Consider the following 20,415-nt stretch of genomic DNA (forward strand, 5'->3'; position numbering starts at 1 on the left):
CGGAAATATACATATATAACTGTACTGAAGGTCAGTGGGTTAAGTAGTAAAGGGACCTGTATGAAGTGATGCAATATTAACTCTGAGAAAGCTATGAACAATTAGGTATGAATATTGCACTCCCTAGGGCACCCATTTAAAAAAACACAATGAGATGTAGCCAAAAGGCCAATGAAAAGTATTCAAATAATCTAAAAGAGAACAGGAAATGGAGATCAGAACTTAATAATTAATTTCAATGATAGTCATCTAAGCACCTCAATTAAAAGGCAGAGGTTGACAAAGTGTATAAAAAAATATATTCTGGCTACAAGAAGCACACTTTAAATATGTCTTAGTTTGGCTAAAACAAAATACCACAGACTGGTCATCTTAAACAACAGGAATTTTTTGGTCCACAGTTCAGAGGCTAGAAGTCCAAAATAAAGATATCAACAGGCCATGCCTTTTCAGAAGTCTGTGGTGTTTTGGTGGTAGCTTGTTGGCAATCAGTTTCTACCTCTGTCACATGGTGATCTGATTATTTCTGTATCCTCCTGTGGCTGGTACTTCTGGGAACAAATTTCCTTTGCTTATAAGGACTCCACTGACACCAGATTAAGGCCTACCTGATTCAACCTGACTTCATCCAGATAGGATCTTAGCAGATACTTTTTACAAATGAGTCCACACCCACATGATCAGGGATACGACCTGAACATGTCTGTGTGGGGGACATGATCTAATCCACGACAAAATATAAAGAAAAGATAGGTTGAAAGTGAGTGGATGAGGGAAAACAAAGTATACCATGCAAACAGCATACGAAGACTTCATTGGCTGTTTTAATACCAGAAGATGGTTTTCAAGACATTGCTAGAGATAATAACATTTCATAATGATAAGAGACAATCCATCAGGAAGACATAACAGTTATCTACTTGTATGTACTTAATCATGGTGCCTCAAAACAATGGCACAAAAGATGAAAAAACTAAAGGGAGTTTTAAAATCTTCCTAGTTTAAGACCCTCTCTCCACAATCGATAGCACGGCTAACAAAAAGTCCATTAAGGCATAGAAGTTCTGAGCAACACACTAACTACCTTGATCTAACTGACACTTATAGAAAATGTATTCAACAATAGCAGAATACATATTTTCAAATATATATGGTACATTCATCAAAATAAAACTGTATGTTTGGCTATATAACAGACCTTAATGAATTGAAAAGGCTCAAAATCAAAGTGTATTCTAAGAATTTTTGGCCTGCCCCACCTCAGTGGTTGCTAACATGACCACAGACATAGGAGACTGGTGGTTTGATGGGTTGAGCCCTCTACCATGGGTTTTACCCTTGGGAAGACAGTTGCTGCAAAGGAGAGGCTAGGCCTCCCTATAATTGTGCCTAAGAGCCTCCTCCCGAATGCCTCTTTGTTGTTCAGATGTGGCCCTGTCTCCCTAGCTAAGCCAACTTGAAAGGTGAAATCACTGCCCTCCCCCCTACGTGGGATCAGGCACCCAGGGGAGTGAATCTCCCTGGCAACGTGGAATATGACTCCCGGGGAGGAATGTAGACTCGGCATTGTGGGACGGAGAACATCTTCTTGACCAAAAGGGGGATGTGAAAGGAAATGAAATAAGCTTCAGTGGCAGAGAGATTCCAAAAGGAGCCAAGAGGTCACTCTGGTGGGCACTCTTATGCACAATTTAGACAACCCTTTTTAGGTTCTAAAGAATTGGGGTAGTTGGTGGTGGATACCTGAAACTCTCAAACTACAACACACAACCCATGAATCTCGAAGACAATTGTATAAAAATGTAGCTTATGAGGGGTGACAATGGGATTGGGAAAGCCATAAGGACCACACTCCACTTTGTCTAGTTTATGGATGGATGAGTAGAAAAATAGGGGAAAGAAACAAACAAACAAACAGACAAAGGTACCCAGTGTTCTTTTTTACTTCAATTGCTCTTTTTCACTTTAATTATTATTCTTGTTATTTTTGTGTGTGTGCTAATGAAGGTGTCAGGGATTGATTTAGGTGATGAATGTACAACTATGTAATGGTACTGTGAACAATTGAATGTACGATTTGTTTTGTATGACTGCATGGTATGTGAATATATCTCAATAAAATGAAGATTTAAAAAAACTAAAAATTAAAAAAAAAAAAACACTGCAGAGGGAAATTTTTAAAGATTTAAATAAATGAAGACACAGTCCATGTTTATGGATTGGCAGACTCAGTGTTGTTAGGATGGCAGTTCTGCCCAAAATTGATATATAAATTCGGTTCATCCGTATCAAACTTCCAGCAGAGGGTTTTTTTGTTTTTTGTTTTTGCAGAAATTGATAAGCTAATCATAAAATTCATATAGAAAATCAATGTACCCAGAAAGACAAAACAAAGAAAAAGAAAAAGTTGAAGGACTCAAACTTCCTGACTTTAAAACTTACTGTAAGCTTTCAGCTATCAAAATAGTGTGGCACTGACATAAATATTTACATATAAATCAATAGAATAAAATTGAGAGTACAGAAATAAACCCTTGGATTTATGGTCAACTAATTATCATCAAGAGTGGCAAGGCAGTTCAATGGGGAAATGATAGTTTTTCAATAAATAGTGCTGTGACAATTGGATATCCACATGCAAAAACACGAATTAGTCTCTTACCTTATGCACAAAATTTGACTCAAAATGTTTCAGATAACTAAGTATAAGATTGAAACTATAAAAATTTTAACTTTTTATTTTGAAACACTTTCAAACTTAGTAGTTACAAAAATAATTCAAACACACCTCTTCCCTCCCCCAGATATCCAGATCCACCAATTTTAATATTTTCCCACATTTGCCATATCATTCAGTCATCTGCCTATTTATCAATCCATTTTCTGAACAGTTGAGTGTAGATTACATACATTATGCTCCATAATACTGCCATTTACATTTCCTAAGAACAAGGATATTCACTTATATAACTCCAGTAAATACAGTTATCAAGTTCAAGCAATTTAACATTGATATAAAACATATAGTCTATATTCCAGTTTTTTCATATGTCCTGATAATTTCCTTTTGAGCCTTTTCTTCTCCCTTGCCAGGTCCCATCCAGGATCATGTACTGCATTAATTGTCATCATCTCTTTAATTTTTTAATTGTGGCAGAGTATATACAACATGAACTTTCCCATCTCAGCCACGCCCAAGCATAGTATTCAATGGGATTAATCACATTCAGAATATTATGGTCCCCTCACAACCTCACATTTCTAAAACTTTCCCATCTCCCCAAACAGAAATGCTATATCCACACTGCATTATTCTCCATTCCCCCTGCCTTCCTGGGCAACCTGTACTCTAAATTCTGTTCTAATTTCTGTCTCTATGAGCTTTCATATTCTCTGATATTTTCTTTGTAGTTAACATGAGTCTTAAATTTAACATCCTAAATCTCTAACAATCCCATTTGCTTTGATAGTGACTTAAGTTCAATACTATACACAAGCTATGTTCCTGTACCCTTCTATCCCCACTCTTATGTAATCCTTTTACATGTTTATACATTATGAGTCTAAAACCAATGATTTATCATCACATTTTATGCATTTGCCTTTTAGACACTGTAAGAATTTAAAAGTGGAGTTGCACACCAAAAATACAATAGTGCTGGCATTGATATATACCCATGTTGTTACCCTCACCAAATATCTTTATTTTTTCATGTGGCTTCAATCTGTTGTCTGTTGTCCTTTCCTGTCAACCTGCAGAACTCTTCAGCATCTCTTGTAAGGCTGATGCAGTGTTGATGAACTCCCTCAGCCTTTGATTGTCTGGGAATGTCTTAATCTCTCCCTCATTTTTTTTTTTTCCTCACAACTTGAGAAGTTTATGATTTTTTTTTCCAGCTGTCCTGAATTTCAGGGATATTTTTGTGGCAGGCATTATTGGCAGGTAGAAGGAAGAGGCAAGGGAGAATGGGCTGTAGTGTCTGTAAAGACTGTTTTCCCAGAAATGCTATTACATCTTAATCCCAAATGCTTATGAATCTGTGCCTCATCTTGCTATGGATACAATGAAATCTTGGTAACTTGGAATTTTTCTGGACTATGAGTTGGAAGAGGTTTCATTTTATAATTTGGATAACAGTTCTCATATCTATAATTTCACTGATACATTTAGAGAAAAAGTTAGTCCTAATTTCTCTATTGCACCTACTTTAGACCTTCCTACAATCCATATAGTAACTACTTGGAAGACTTCTGCATGTTGTGTTTTTCATTCTAATTTCCATGAATGGTATTTAGAATGTTGTATAATTATTAATTGTTGGAATGATATGATTTCAGGAATTACAATGTTTTGGGCATTGGCCATGTTTTTTTTACTTTTAATTTTGACATAATTATAGATTCACATGAAATGCCCAAGATTGCACAGTGTTTGGTCTTTTAACGCCTGGAAGACAATCATATTCTGTCTCTCTGTTTCTCCTTCTAAGTATATAATTTTTCATGGCTATTTCACATAAATATTGCAAGAGATGATTGTAGCATGCCTTGCCATTTCAAAATTAAAACTTTGGAATTACAATTTTGACTTGCTTTTATTTTTTTAACTTCCTTAAATGCACTTTGCAGTATTTACCATCTTCCTATACATTCTCCATTTCTATAAATTCACCAGTTTACTAAGTTAAAAATTTCATCCATTCCAATATATTGAAGAAAGTTTTTAATTTTATGTAATTTTGAAGAAAAAGAAGCCCATTTAATGCCTGAAAATTTTTAGATCACTATTAAAGAAACCAGCATTTAAAGGGGATGGTTGCAGTAGAGGAGATAATGTGGGAAGGTTGCATGAAATGTCATGTGCCCAGTGAGAGGGGGATAATGGCAAAGATGCTCCAAAAGAACTAATAAACTCGTAACCCACAATTGGCCAGAACAGAAGTGGTCAATTAAGCTTAACCTGTAGGGCATCTGAAAATTGATGGTATCACAATGTATTTTTCTTTTTAACCCTCTGTATTCAAATTATTTTCACAATTGTTACTTGCTTTGCTTTTTTTTTTTTTTTTTTTGAAAGAGAAGTTTTATTGCTAGGTGTGAAGCAGCAAAATCTGTCTCTTCAAGCTACAGTAATTTTGATAGTTTTATAGTATCGCAAGATGGGCAGATTTTAGGATAATGAGCACAATGGCCCCAGATGATGTAGTTAGAGGTGATTTAATTATGGAGCATGCGCAGATTGATTACATGCCTAGTCACAGAATATATGTAAGAAAATGGCAGCCTTAATATGATAACTTTGGACTTGGGGTGGATTAGTTCTGGGCTGGCCCAAGATCCTTCATTAATAAACATTAGTGGCTGTCTTTAGTGATCTTAAGACTCTAAATTGAAAAACTGGATAAATGGGTACAAGTGAAGGTTAGTCACAAGGTTTTTACAATCACAAGGGCACAAGATAAATGCTATACAATCATTATCAGAGATCAAGGCAGCTGGATTACGGTTCAGGTTTCAGGTATTTCCCTGTCTACTCTAATATACCAGAAAGTAAAAAGGAATATCTACATAATGATTCAGTAATCACAATCAGTCCTTAAATCCTAACTTCTTGGTTACAACTGCTCCTTCTCATTTGATAATTTTCTCTCAATATTGAAGGATATCTGGGTGAGACACTTCTAACTTCTTCATGCTGAGAAAAGGGGCATCAACATTATGGGGCAGAGGGATAAAACTGGTTGTTGTTCTTGGAGAGACCGGTACTTCTGAGTTGCAGAGCTTATCTGGCATAGGAACAATCTGGAGGCTTTAAGTCTAAAACAGAAGACATCCTGATGGCGGGTCAGGAGAGTGAAGTCAGTGTTATGCCATTCCATAGAGAGAGGCCTCTCCCTCATTTTTTGAAAGACAGTTTTGCTGGATTTAGAATTCTGGGTTAGAACTTTTTTTTTTCCTTCTGCTCTTTAAATATATCTTCCCTCTGCTTTCTTGTCTCCATGGTTTCTGATTTTAAAAATCGTCACATTGCTTCTCTCTCATGGCTTTCAGAATCCTCTCTTTATCTTTGGCATTCAATAGTTTAATTATGATATGCTGTGGTGTGGGTCTATTTGGGTTTATGCTCTTGAGTTTTTTGAGTAACATGAATGTGTATATTCGTGTCTTTCATAAAACTATAAAATTTTTTAGAAGAAAATCTTCAAGACCTTGAGTTAGGTATAATGCCAAAAGCACAATCTATAAAAAGAAAAAAAGATTGTAAACTGGACTTTATCAAAATTCAAAATTTTTGTGCTTCAAAAAATACCATTAAGGGGGCGGGGCAAGATGGCAGACTGGTGAGCTGTATGTTTTAGTTACTCCTCCAGGAAAGTAGGTAAAAAGCCAGGAACTGCGTGGACTGGACACCACAGAGCAATCTGTCTTTGGGCATACTTCATACAACACTCATGAAAACGTGGAACTGCTGAGATCACCGAAATCTGTAAGTTTTTGCGGCCAGGGGACCCGCGCCCCTCCCTGCCAGGCTCAGTCCCGGGGGAGGAGGGGCTGTCAGCTCCAGGAAGGAGAAGGGAGAATTGCAGTGGCTGCTCTCATCGGAAACTCATTCTACTGATTCAAACTCCAACCATAGATAGACTGAGGCCAGACACCAGAGACTCTGAGAGCAGCCAGCCCAGCAGAGAGGAGACGGGCATAGAAGGAAAACAACACGAGAAGCTCCAAAGTAAAAGCAGAGGATTTTTGGAGTTCTGGTGAACACAGAAAGGGGAAGGGCGGAGATCAGGCCTTGAGGTGCATATGCAAATCCCGAAGCAAGGCTGATCTCTCTGCCCAGGGCACCTTTCCTTAATGGCCCTGGTTGCTTTGTCTATTAGCATTTCAATAACCCATTAGATCTCTGAGGAGGGCCGTTTTTTTTTTTTTTTTTTTTTTTTTTTTTTAAATCCTTTTTGCTTTTTCTAAAACAATTACTCTAAGAAGCTCAATACAGAAAGCTTCAAAGAATTGAAATTTGGGCACGTCAAGTCAAGAGCAGAAATAAGAGAGCTCTGAGACAAAAGGCAATAATCCAGTGGCTGAGAAAATTCACTAAACAACACAACTTCCCAAGAAAAGGGGGGTGTCCGCTCACAGCCACCATCCTGGTGGACAGGAAACACTCCTGCCCATCGCCAGCCCCATAGCCCAGAGCTGCCCCAGACAACCCAGTGTGACGGAAGTGCTTCAAATAACAGGCACACACCACAAAACTGGGCGTGGACATTAGCCTTCCCTGCAACCTCAGCTGAATGTCCCAGAGCTGGGAAGGGGGAGCAGTGTGAATTAACAGAGCCCCATTCAGCCATCATTTGAGCAGACTGGGAGCCTCCCAACACAGCCCAGCAGCCCAGAACTGCCCTGGGGGGACGGCACTCACCTGTGACATAGCACAGTCATCCCTCAACAGAGGACCCGGGGTGCACAGCCTGGAAGAGGGGCCCACTTGCAAGTCTCAGGAGCCATACGCCAATACCAAAGACTTGTGGGTCAGTGGCAGAGACAAACTGTGGCAGGACTGAACTGAAGGATTAGACTATTGCAGTAGCTTTAAAACTCTAGGATCATCAGGGAGATTTGATTGTTAGGGCCACCCCCCCTCCCCGACTGCCCAGAAACACACCCCACATACAGGGCAGGCAACACCAACTACACACGCAAGCTTGGGACACCAATTGGGCCCCACAAGACTCACTCCCCCACTCACCAAAAAGGCTAAGCAGGGGAGATCTGGCTTGTGGAGAACAGGTGGCTCGTGGACGCCACCTGCTGGTTAGTTAGAGAAAGTGTACTCCACGAAGCTGTAGATCTGATAAATTAGAGATAAGGACTTCAACTGGTCTACAAACCCTAAAAGAACCCTATCAAGGACAGCAAATGCCACGAGGCCAAAAACAACAGAAAATTATAAAGCATATGAAAAAACCAGACGATATGGATAACCCAAGCCCAAGCACCCAAATCAAAAGACCAGAAGAGACACACCTAGAGCAGCTACTCAAAGAACTAAAGATGAACAATGAGACCCTAGTACGGGATATGAAGGAAATCAAGAAGACCCTAGAAGAGCATAAAGAAGACATTGCAAGACTAAATAAAAAAATGGATGATCTTATGGAAATTAAAGAAACTGTTGACCAAATTAAAAAGATTCTGGACACTCATAGTACAAGACTAGAGGAAGTTGAACAACGAATCAGTGACCTGGAAGATGACAGAATGGAAAATGAAAGCATAAAAGAAAGAATGGGGAAAAAAATTGAAAAACTCGAAATGGACCTCAGGGATATGATAGATAATATGAAGCGTCCGAATATAAGACTCATTGGTGTCCCAGAAGGGGAAGAAAAGGGTAAAGGTCTAGGAAGAGTATTCAAAGAAATTGTTGGGGAAAACTTCCCAAATCTTCTAAACAACATAAATACACAAATCATAAATGCTCAGCGAACTCCAAATAGAATAAATCCAAAAAAAACCCACTCCGAGACATATACTGATCACACTGTCAAACATAGAAGAGAAGGAGCAAGTTCTGAAAGCAGCAAGAGAAAAGCAATTCACCACATACAAAGGAAACAGCATAAGACTAAGTAGTGACTACTCAGCAGCCACCATGGAGGCGAGAAGGCAATGGCACGATATATTTAAAATTCTGAGAGAGAGGAATTTCCAGCCAAGAATACTTTATCCAGCAAAGCTCTCCTTCAAATTTGAGGGAGAGCTTAAATTTTTCACAGACAAAGAAATGCTGAGAGAATTTGCTAACAAGAGACCTGCCCTACTGGAGATACTAAAGGGAGCCCTACAGACAGAGAAACAAAGACAGGACAGAGAGACTTGGAGAAAGGTTCAGTACTAAAGAGATTCGGTATGGGTACAATAAAGGATATTAATAGAGAGAGGGAAAAATATGGCAAACATAATCCAAAGGATAAGATGGCCGATTCAAGAAATGCCTTCACGGTTTTAACGTTGAATGTAAATGGATTAAACTCCCCAATTAAAAGATATAGATTCGCAGAATGGATCAAAAAAAATGAACCATCAATATGTTGCATACAAGAGACTCATCTTAGACACAGGGACACAAAGAAATTGAAAGTGAAAGGATGGAAAAAAATATTTCATGCAAGCTACAGCCAAAAGAAAGCAGGTGTAGCAATATTAATCTCAGATAAAATAGACTTCAAATGCAGGGATGTTTTGAGAGACAAAGAAGGCCACTACATACTAATAAAAGGGGCAATTCAGCAAGAAGAAATAACAATCGTAAATGTCTATGCACCCAATCAAGGTGCCACAAAATACATGAGAGAAACATTGGCAAAACTAAAGGAAGCAATTGATGTTTCCACAATAATTGTGGGAGACTTCAACACATCACTCTCTCCTATAGATAGATCAACCAGACAGAAGACCAATAAGGAAATTGAAAACCTAAACAATCTGATAAATGAATTAGATTTAACAGACATCTACAGGACATTACATCCCAAATCACCAGGATACACGTACTTTTCTAGTGCTCACGGAACTTTCTCCAGAATAGATCATATGCTGGGACATAAAACAAGCCTCAATAAATTTAAAAAGATTGAAATCATTCAAAGCACATTCTCTGACCACAATGGAATACAATTAGAAGTCAATAACCATCAGAGACTTAGAAAATTCACAAATACCTGGAGGTTAAACAACACACTCCTAAACAATCAGTGGGTTAAAGAAGAAATAGCAAGAGAAATTGCTAAATATATAGAGACGAATGAAAATGAGAACACAACATACCAAAACCTATGGGATGCAGCAAAAGCAGTGCTAAGGGGGAAATTTATAGCACTAAACGCATATATTAAAAAGGAAGAAAGAGCCAAAATCAAAGAACTAATGGATCAACTGAAGAAGCTAGAAAATGAACAGCAAACCAATCCTAAACCAAGTAGAAGAAAAGAAATAACAAGGATTAAAGCAGAAATAAATGACATAGAGAACAAAAAAACAATAGAAAGGATAAATATCACCAAAAGTTGGTTCTTTGAGAAGATCAACAAGATTGACAAGCCCCTAGCTAGACTGACAAAATCAAAAAGAGAGAAGACCCATATAAACAAAATAATGAATGAAAAAGGTGACATAACTGCAGATCCTGAAGAAATTAAAAAAATTATAAGAGGATATTATGAACAACTGTATGGCAACAAACTGGATAATGTAGAAGAAATGGACAATTTCCTGGAAACATATGAACAACCTAGACTGACCAGAGAAGAAATAGAAGACCTCAACCAACCCATCACAAGCAAAGAGATCCAATCAGTCATCAAAAATCTTCCCACAAATAAATGCCCAGGGCCAGATGGCTTCACAGGGGAATTCTACCAAACTTTCCAGAAAGAACTGACACCAATCTTACTCAAACTCTTTCAAAACATTGAAAAAAATGGAACACTACCTAACTCATTTTATGAAGCTAACATCAATCTAATACCAAAACCAGGCAAAGATGCTACAAAAAAGGAAAACTACCGGCCAATCTCCCTAATGAATATAGATGCAAAAATCCTCAACAAAATACTTGCAAATCGAATCCAAAGACACATTAAAAAAATCATACACCATGACCAAGTGGGGTTCATTCCAGGCATGCAAGGATGGTTCAACATCAGAAAAACAATCAATGTATTACAACACATTAAAAACTCGAAAGGGAAAAATCAATTGATCATCTCAATAGATGCTGAAAAAGCATTTGACAAAATCCAACATCCCTTTTTGATAAAAACACTTCAAAAGGTAGGAATTGAAGGAAACTTCCTCAACATGATAAAGAGCATATATGAAAAACCCACAGCCAGCATAGTACTCAATGGTGAGAGACTGAAAGCCTTCCCTCTAAGATCAGGAACAAGACAAGGATGCCCGCTGTCACCACTGTTATTCAACATTGTGCTGGAAGTGCTAGCCAGGGCAATCCGGCAAGACAAAGAAATAAAAGGCATCCAAATTGGAAAAGAAGAAGTAAAACTGTCATTGTTTGCAGATGATATGATCTTATATCTAGAAAACCCTGAGAAATCAACGATACACCTACTAGAGCTAATAAACAAATTTAGCAAAGTAGCGGGATACAAGATTAATGCACATAAGTCAGTAATGTTTCTATATGCTAGAAATGAACAAACTGAAGAGACACTCAAGAAAAAGATACCATTTTCAATAGCAACTAAAAAAATCAAGTACCTAGGAATCAACTTAACCAAAGATGTAAAAGACCTATACAAAGAAAACTACATAACTCTACTAAAAGAAATAGAAGGGGACCTTAAAAGATGGAAAAATATTCCATGTTCATGGATAGGAAGGCTAAATGTCATTAAGATGTCAATTCTACCCAAACTCATCTACAGATTCAATGCAATCCCAATCAAAATTCCAACAACCTACTTTGCAGACTTGGAAAAGCTAGTTATCAAATTTATTTGGAAAGGGAAGATGCCTCGAATTGCTAAAGACACTCTAAAAAAGAAAAACGAAGTGGGAGGACTTACACTCCCTGACTTTGAAGCTTATTATAAAGCCACAGTTGCCAAGACAGCATGGTACTGGCACAAAGATAGACATATAGATCAATGGAATCGAATTGAGAATTCAGAGATAGACCCTCAGATCTATGGCCGACTGATCTTTGATAAGGCCCCCAAAGTCACCGAACTGAGCCATAATGGTCTTTTCAACAAATGGGGCTGGGAGAGTTGGATATCCATATCCAAAAGAATGAAAGAGGACCCCTACCTCACCCCCTACACAAAAATTAACTCAAAATGGACCAAAGATCTCAATATAAAAGAAAGTACCATAGAACTCCTAGAAGATAATGTAGGAAAACATCTTCAAGACCTTGTATTAGGAGGCCACTTCCTAGACTTTACACCCAAAGCACAAGCAACAAAAGAGAAAATAGATAAATGGGAACTCCTCAAGCTTAGAAGTTTCTGCACCTCAAAGGAATTTCTCAAAAAGGTAAAGAGGCAGCCAACTCAATGGGAAAAAATTTTTGGAAACCATGTATCTGACAAAAGACTGATATCTTGCATATACAAAGAAATCCTACAACTCAATGACAATAGTACAGACAGCCCAATTATAAAATGGGCAAAAGATATGAAAAGACAGTTCTCTGAAGAGGAAATACAAATGACCAAGAAACACATGAAAAAATGTTCAGCTTCACTAGCTATTAGAGAGATGCAAATTAAGACCACAATGAGATACCATCTAACACCGGTTAGAATGGCTGCCATTAAACAAACAGGAAACTACAAATGCTGGAGGGGATGTGGAGAAATTGGAACTCTTATTCATTGTTGGTGGGACTGTATAATGGTTCAGCCACTCTGGAAGTCAGTCTGGCAGTTCCTTAGAAAACTAGATATAGAGCTACCATTCGATCCAGCGATTGCACTCCTCGGTATATACCCGGAAGATCGGAAAGCAGTGACACGAACAGATATCTGCACGCCAATGTTCATAGCAGCATTATTCACAATTGCCAAGAGATGGAAACAACCCAAATGTCCTTCAACAGATGAGTGGATAAATAAAATGTGGTATATACACACGATGGAATACTACGCGGCAGTAAGAAGGAACGATCTGGTGAAACATATGACAACATGGATGAACCTTGAAGACATAATGCTGAGCGAAATAAGCCAGGCACAAAAAGAGAAATATTATATGCTACCACTAATGTGAACTTTGAAAAATGTAAAACAAATGGTTTATAATGTAGAATGTAGGGGAACTAGCAGTAGAGAGCAATTAAGGAAGGGGGAACAATAATCCAGGAAGAACAGATAAGCTATTTAACGTTCTGGGGATGCCCAGAAATGACTATGGTCTGTTAATTTCTGATGGTTGTAGTAGGAACAAGTTCACTGAAATGTTGCTATATTATGTAACTTTCTTGGGGTAAAGTAGGAACATGTTGGAAGTTAAGCAGTTATCTTAGGTTAGTTGTCTTTTTCTTACTCCCTTGCTATGGTCTCTTTGAAATGCTCTTTTATTGTATGTTTGTTTTCTTTTTAACTTTTTTTTTCATACAGGTGATTTGAAAAAAGAAGGGAAAGTTAAAAAAAAAAAAAAAAAAAAAAAATGAAAAAAGACAAACAAGGGGAAAAAAAAAAAAAAAAAAGATGTAGTGCCCCCTTGAGGAGCCTGTGGAGAATGCAGGGGTATTCGCCTACCCCACCTCCATGGTTGCTAACATGACCACAGACATAGGGGACTGGTGGTTTGATGGGTTGAGCCCTCTACCATAAGTTTTACCCTTGGGAAGACGGTTGCTGCAAAGGAGAGGCTAAGCCTCCCTGTATTTGTGCCTAAGAGTCTCCTCCTGAATGCCTCTTTGTTGCTCAGATGTGGCCCTCTCTCTCTGGCTAAGCCAACTTGAAAGGTGAAATCACTGCCCTCCCCCCTACGTGGGATCAGACACCCAGGGAAGTGAATCTCCCTGGCAACGTGGAATATGACTCCCAGGGAGGAATGTAGACCTGGCACCGTGGGACGGAGAACATCTTCTTGACCAAAAGGGGGATGTGAAAGGAAATGAAATAAGCTTCAGTGGCAGAGAGATTCCAAAAGGAGCCGAGAGGTCACTCTGGTGGGCACTCTTATGCACACTTTAGACAACCCTTTTTAGGTTCTAAAGAATTGGGGTAGCTGGTGGTGGATACCTGAAACTATCAAACTACAACCCAGAACCCATGAATCTCAAAGACAGTTGTATAAAAATGTAGCTTATGAGGGGTGACAATGGGATCGGGAAAGCCATAAGGACCAAACACCACTTTGTCTAGTTTATGGATGGATGTGTAGAAAAGTAGGGGAAGGAAACAAACAGACAAAGGTACCCAGTGTTCTTTTTTACTTCAATTGCTCTTTTTCACTCTAATTATTATTCTTGTTATTTTTGTGTGTGTGCTAATGAAGGTGTCAGGGATTGATTTAGGTGATGAATGTACAACTATGTAATGGTACTGTAAACAATCGAAAGTACAATTTGTTTTGTATGACTGCGTGGTATGTGAATATATCTCAATAAAATGATGATTTAAAAAAAAAAAAAAAAAAAAAAAAAGAAAAGTAGGGGAGGGAAACAGACAGACAAAGGTACCCAGTGTTCTTTTTTACTTCAATTGCTCTTTTTCACTCTAATTATTATTCTTGTTATTTTTGTGTGTGTGCTAATGAAGGTGTCAGGGATTGATTTAGGTGATGAATGTACAACTATGTAATGGTACTGTAAACAATCAAAAGTACAATTTGTTTTGTATGACTGCGTGGTATGTGAATATATCTCAATAAAATGATGATTTAAAAAAAAAAAAAAATACCATTAAGAAAATGAAAAAACAGATCAGAAACAGAGAGAAAGATTTGTAAATCACATATCTGATAAAGGACTCATATCCGTAATGTACAAATAACTCTTAAAACTCAAAAAGACCAACAACCCATGTAAAAAATGGGCAAAAGATTTGAAAAGACATTTCATCAAAGAAGATTTATAAATGGCTAATGAGCTCATGAAAACATGCCCAACATCATTGGTCATTAGAGAAAGGCAAATTGAAACCACAGAATGCCATTTCATGCCTACTAGCATGGCTATAAGCCAAAAAATGGGCATTAATAAATGTTGGTGAGTATGTGGAGTAATGGGAACCCTCATATATTGCTGGTGGGAATATAGAATGATACAAGCACTTTAGAAAACAGTTTGGCAGTTTCCTAAATGGGTGAGCATAAATTTACCATACAACTCAGCAATTTCACTCCTAAGTATCTACCCAGGAGAAATGAAAACATAAACCATACAAAGATTTGCATGCAGATGTTTATAGCAGCATTATTTATAATAGCCAAAAAATGGAAACAACCCAAATTTTCATCAAGTAGTGAGTAGATGAACAAAGTGGTATATCCATACAAAGTAATATTATTCAGTAATAAAGGAAGGAAATAATGATACATGATGAAAAAAAAATGGAGGCACCTCAAAAATATTATGCTAAGTGAAAGAAGTCAGACATAAAAAACCAAATGGTATATGAAATCCACTTATTTGAAATGTACAGAAAAGGCTCATCTACAGTGATAGTAGATGAGTTGTTGCCTGAGGCTAGAAGCAGGAATGGAGCTTAACTCTAAACAGGCAGAAGAGATGTCACTGGGGTGAGGAAAATGTCCTAAAGATAGAAATATTCTAAAACTCAGTAAATTTACTAAAAAAACCTTGCTGTACACCTAAAATGGGTGAATTTTATGGCATGTAAATTATAAGTCAATAAATTTATTTATAAAACATCAAACCATATTCTCTAACCATAATGGAATTCAATTAGAAATCATTAATAGTAAGATATCAAGGAAAACCCCAACACACTTCCAGATAATTCATGAGTCAAAGATAAAATCGTAAGGAAAATTAGAATATAATTTGTACTGAATGAACAAAAATGTAACATATCAAAATTTGTGGAATACTACTAACACTGTGCTTAGATGTGAACTTTGCTTTTAAATGCTGTATTAGAAAAAAAGTTTAAAATAATGATTTATGATGCCACCTTAAGCTAGAAAAATAAGAACAAAGTAAGCTCAGAATAAATTTGGAGGAAGAAAATAATAAAGATAGAGCAGAAAGCAATGAAACTGGAAAGAGAGAATATCAATGAAACCAAAAGCTTATTCCTTAAAAAGAACAACAAAATTGACTAAACAGACCAAGAAAAAGAGAATACAAATCACCAGTATCAGAAAGACCCCTCGTTAACACTGCTTTACTCTCTCCTACTTAATAAAATCATTTTAGGGATTAAAATAGTCATTTTAAAGCATTGTATAAGAAGATCTAACCCAGTGAAAGCACTAAATAATTGTAATCAAGGAAATTTGTAGTCGCACATTAATTTTTTATGTATAGAGAATTTAATGTCTCCTGATGTAAATATCTTTTTTTTCTTATATCCCTCTACTCAAACTTTCATATTATGTGGTTTAGGTAGAAATTATTCAACTCCCCTGTGCTGGTTTGCATGTATTATGTCCCCCAGAAAAAGCCATATTCTTTGATGCAATCTTGTGGGGCAGACATATTAGTGTGGATTAAGTTGGAACATTTGGATTTGGTTGTTTGCATGGAAATGTGCCCCACCCAACTGTAGGCGATAACTCTGATGAGATATTTCCATGAAGGTATGGCCCCACCCATTCAGGGTGGGCCTTGATCAGTGGAGCCATATAAATGAGCTGACAAACAGAAGGAACTCAGTGCAGCTGAGAGTGACATTTTGAAGAGGAGCCACAGCCAAGAGGGACACTTTGAAGACGGCCGTTGAAAGCAGACTCTTGCTCCAGAGAAGCTAAGAGAGGACAAACAACCCAAGAGCAACTAAGAGTGACATTTTTGAGGAACTGCAGCCAAGAGAGGAACATCCTGGGAGAAAGCCATTTTGAAACCAGCATTTTGGAGCATCCGCCAGCCATATGCCTTCCCAGCTAACAGAGGTTTTCTGGATGCCAGTGGCCATCCTCCAGTGAAGGTACCCAGTTGTTGAGGTGTTACCTTGGACATTTTATGGCCTTAAGACTGTAACTGTGTAACCAAATAAACCCCCTTTTATAAAAGCCAGTCCGTCTCTGGTGTTTTGCATTCCGGCAGCATTAGCAAACTAGAACATCCCCTTTATATGAAGTTTTGTTTTTTTTAAAAAAAAAATAGTATCTAGACCTCTGGTTCAAGTGTTGAAATACATATTTGTCTTGCTTTCTTCTCAAAATCCTGTTTAAATGACAAAAAATATATATGAGAAAATATGTGGGAATGGTAATTCCATTATAGCAATGGGAATAGAAAACCATGCCATACAGTGATCAGAAACTAAATGAGATTGGACTAATGGAGATGCCCAGATATAGAATTGGAAAGTATAGCCTCCAAAATAGTCTCAAGTGAGAGCAACTGCTGAGATGAGAGTTACTCTCTTCAAAGCAGCCCAGAGAAGCAGGCTGTGGCGTAATTAGCTGGATAATTAAATTAAAAGACTACTTAAGGAATAGTTGGGCTAGGCACTGTTTTTTTCCCTCTCTCTTTCAGGAATGGTTATGAAATTTATTTTTATTAATGTTATATAAAATATAAATATATTTATATTTCTGTTATAAAGTATTTTATAATAATAAAATTATAAAATGAATTTATAAATTTATTATTTATAAATATTTACTTTGTTTTACATTGTATGTCTAAAACCATTACTTTTTATGTTCTTTGAATTTTAGCATCTGTAGGAAGTAAGAAGTGGAGTTTCATACCAAAAAATACAATATAATAGCACTTGATTTGTAGTTAGTCAAATGGTTACTTTTGTCAGAGGTCTTTATTTCTTCATGCCACTTTGAACCATTGTCTAGTGTCCTTTCCTTTCAATCTGAAGAGTCCCCTTTAGGGCAAGTCTAGTGGTGATGAACTCCCTCCGCTTTTGTTTATCTGGGAATGTCTTTGTTTATCCCTCATTTCTGAAAGAAAGTGCCTCTGGATGCATGAAGTAAGCCAGATGCAAAAAGACAAATATTATATGATTTCATTGATTTGAAATAATTAGAATAAGCCAACTCACCACATCAGAATCTGGAATATAGGTTATCAGGGGATGGGGTGAGGATAGGGAATGAGAAGTTAAGTTTTAAAATGTACAGGGTCCCTATTTGGAATGACGGAAATGTTTTGGTAATTTTTAAATTTAAATCCATGGAACTACACTACAAAAACAGTGAACTCTAAGTTAAACCATGGATTATAGTTAATCATACAATTATAAAAATGTTATCATTAATTGCAAAAAATGTCCCACACCAATGCAAGGTGTTAATAATAGGGTGGTATATGGGAATCCTGTATTTAATGCATGATCTGTAAACCCACAACTTCTCTAATAAAGAAACAAAAATAAAAATTCTTGGTTGGCAGTTATTTTCTTTCAGCACTTTGAGTATTTCAACCCACTGCCTTCTTGCCTCCATGGTATCTGATGAGAAATTGGCACTCAGTGTATTTGAGACTCCTTTGTACATAGCACCTTGCTTTTCTCTTGCAGCTTTCAGACCACTCTCCCTGTCCTTTGCATTCCACAGTTTGATCAGTATGTGACAAGTTGTATTCTTCTTCATGTTTATCCTCTTTTGTGTTTTCGGGGCTTCTTGGATGTGGATGCTCATGTCTTTTGCTAAGTTAGGGAAGTTTTCTGTAATTATTTCATTGATTATTCCTTCTACCCCCTTTATTTTTTTCTTTCTTCTTCTGGGACTCCCATAATGAATATATTGGTACATTTGATGGTTTCCCAGAGGTCTCTTAGGTTATTTTTGCTTTTTATATTTCTTTTTTCTTTCTGCTCCTCACCCTGACTCATCTCAATTGTGTTATCTTCCAGGTCACTTATTCTTTCTTTTGCTAGCTCCAATCTACTGTTGAAACCCTTCTGGGGATTTTTCATTCCAGTTATGGTGGTCTTTAATTCCAGTAGTTCTGTTTGGTTCCTTTAGAAAATTTCCGTCTCTTTACTAAGATTTCATATTGTTCATTCATTGTTTTCTTGATATCCTTTAGTTCTTCCTCTGTATTTTCCTTCATCTCCTTGAGAATATTGAAGATCATTTTTTTAAAAGTCTTTCCCTAGAACATCTTCTTCATTGGCATTTTCTGGATTTTTATCCTCTTTCTTTGGATGGGTCATCATTTCTTGTTTCTTTGATTGTCTTGTAATCTTTTGCTGCATGCTGTACATTTTAATATTTTAAATTGTTAACTATGGAGTTTATTCCTTGAGATGTCTGTTTCTTGAGTTTGTAGCCAGCTGGTGATATGATAGATATTTTCTTGACTGCCAGCCCTCCTATCAGGAAGGTCCCCCCATGGCAAATGCAAATTGCAGGATCCTCCCTGTCTTTTCATGGCCTGTTTCTTGTCCTGGGCTTGTATTTGCTAGTCGCTTAGAAGTGCCCCTGTTTACAGGAGTTTGAATGCCCCCACTACTTCCCAGGAAACTGAACTTCTCCCTCTCCAGGATGTTAAAACCAGGTAATCCTTTGCCCCAGACTGTCCACCTCATTTGTTTCTTACGCTGCTTTCATTGTCTCAAGCTGCTTTTGTCTGAGGGGCAAATTTGGGGTGGGAGAGCACACTGGACAGGAGTTTCCCCAAATCCATCTTTCTCAGTAGGAATAAGGCCAGAGATCCACAAAGGGGGTGTAGACCAGCTCTAAGCTGCCCTGGAGAGGGGATGAAGGAGGAGCAAGGAAGGGCTCTACGAGTTTCTTCGATGGCTCCCTTAAGCTATGCTTTCTTGACTTGTCCAGAAAATGCAGCCCTTCAACTATTCTCTGCAGTTCTGAGAAAACTTAGCATCTTTAAGTTTCCTCCACCACCTTTCTCCAGCGTGGGTTGGCACAATGGCTGACCTCAGAGCCAAGCCCCTAGCAATCCAAAATCACTAATCAAAAGTATGAACAGCAGTTGACCCGTGCCCACCCCAGATCTTGGGGAAATGGATTATTATGTCCTTTTCTGGCACCAGCAAGTTATGCCAGGGGCCACTCTAGCTGCAGCGAGAGTGGGGCATATTGACCAGTAACCATCTTGCAAGGAGAGCAATTTACTGTTCTTTACTGAAATGTACCATCCTCTTCCTCCTGCTTTTCCCTGGATGCTGTACAGTGTTCTACTGGACTCCAGAATTTTGAAATAGTTGGTTCAGACTGTTCCTACCTGTTTAATAGTTGCTCCAGTGGATGGACTAATTCCCAGAGCTTCTTATTGCACCATCTTCCCACAATCCTGGCTCCGAAGAAATTTTTGAAAAAGAAAAATGATAGAGACTGACCTCCAAAATACCAAAACACATGCTAAAACTATAATTAAATTAAAACAGTATGCTCTTACTGTAGAAGAGAAAGAGAACAGTGGACTGGAACAAAGTCCAGAAATAAAACAACATAAAAATTTGGTATATGAAAAGATAGCATTTCAAACCAGTAATGAACAAGAGAATATTAAATAAAATGTTTTGGAATAATTAGCTATCCATTTGGGAAAAAGTCATATTCCTGCCTCACACTGAACAAAAACTAAACCTTAGATACCTAAATGTAAATTTATGAAGATTTTTTAAAAAAGAAAAAAAAAACAAGAAATTTTCATCATTTAGGGCTGCAGAAAAGTTTCCTCAGCATGATACAAGAACCCAGAACCCATAAAGGATTAAAAGATTTGACTACCTGAAAATGCCAAAACTCTATATGATTAAAAAT

General features: G+C 37.5%; 1 protein-coding gene across 16 annotated transcripts in view; it reads left to right on the forward strand.

Annotated features, from left to right (window-relative positions):
* DENND4A (DENN domain containing 4A) overlaps positions 1-20,415 on the forward strand; it is a 200,677-nt gene that overhangs the window by 162,212 nt on the left and 18,050 nt on the right. The window lies entirely within an intron of this gene.

This window comes from Choloepus didactylus, chromosome 4 (genome assembly GCF_015220235.1).
Source record: "Choloepus didactylus isolate mChoDid1 chromosome 4, mChoDid1.pri, whole genome shotgun sequence".
Lineage (NCBI taxonomy): Eukaryota > Metazoa > Chordata > Mammalia > Pilosa > Megalonychidae > Choloepus > Choloepus didactylus.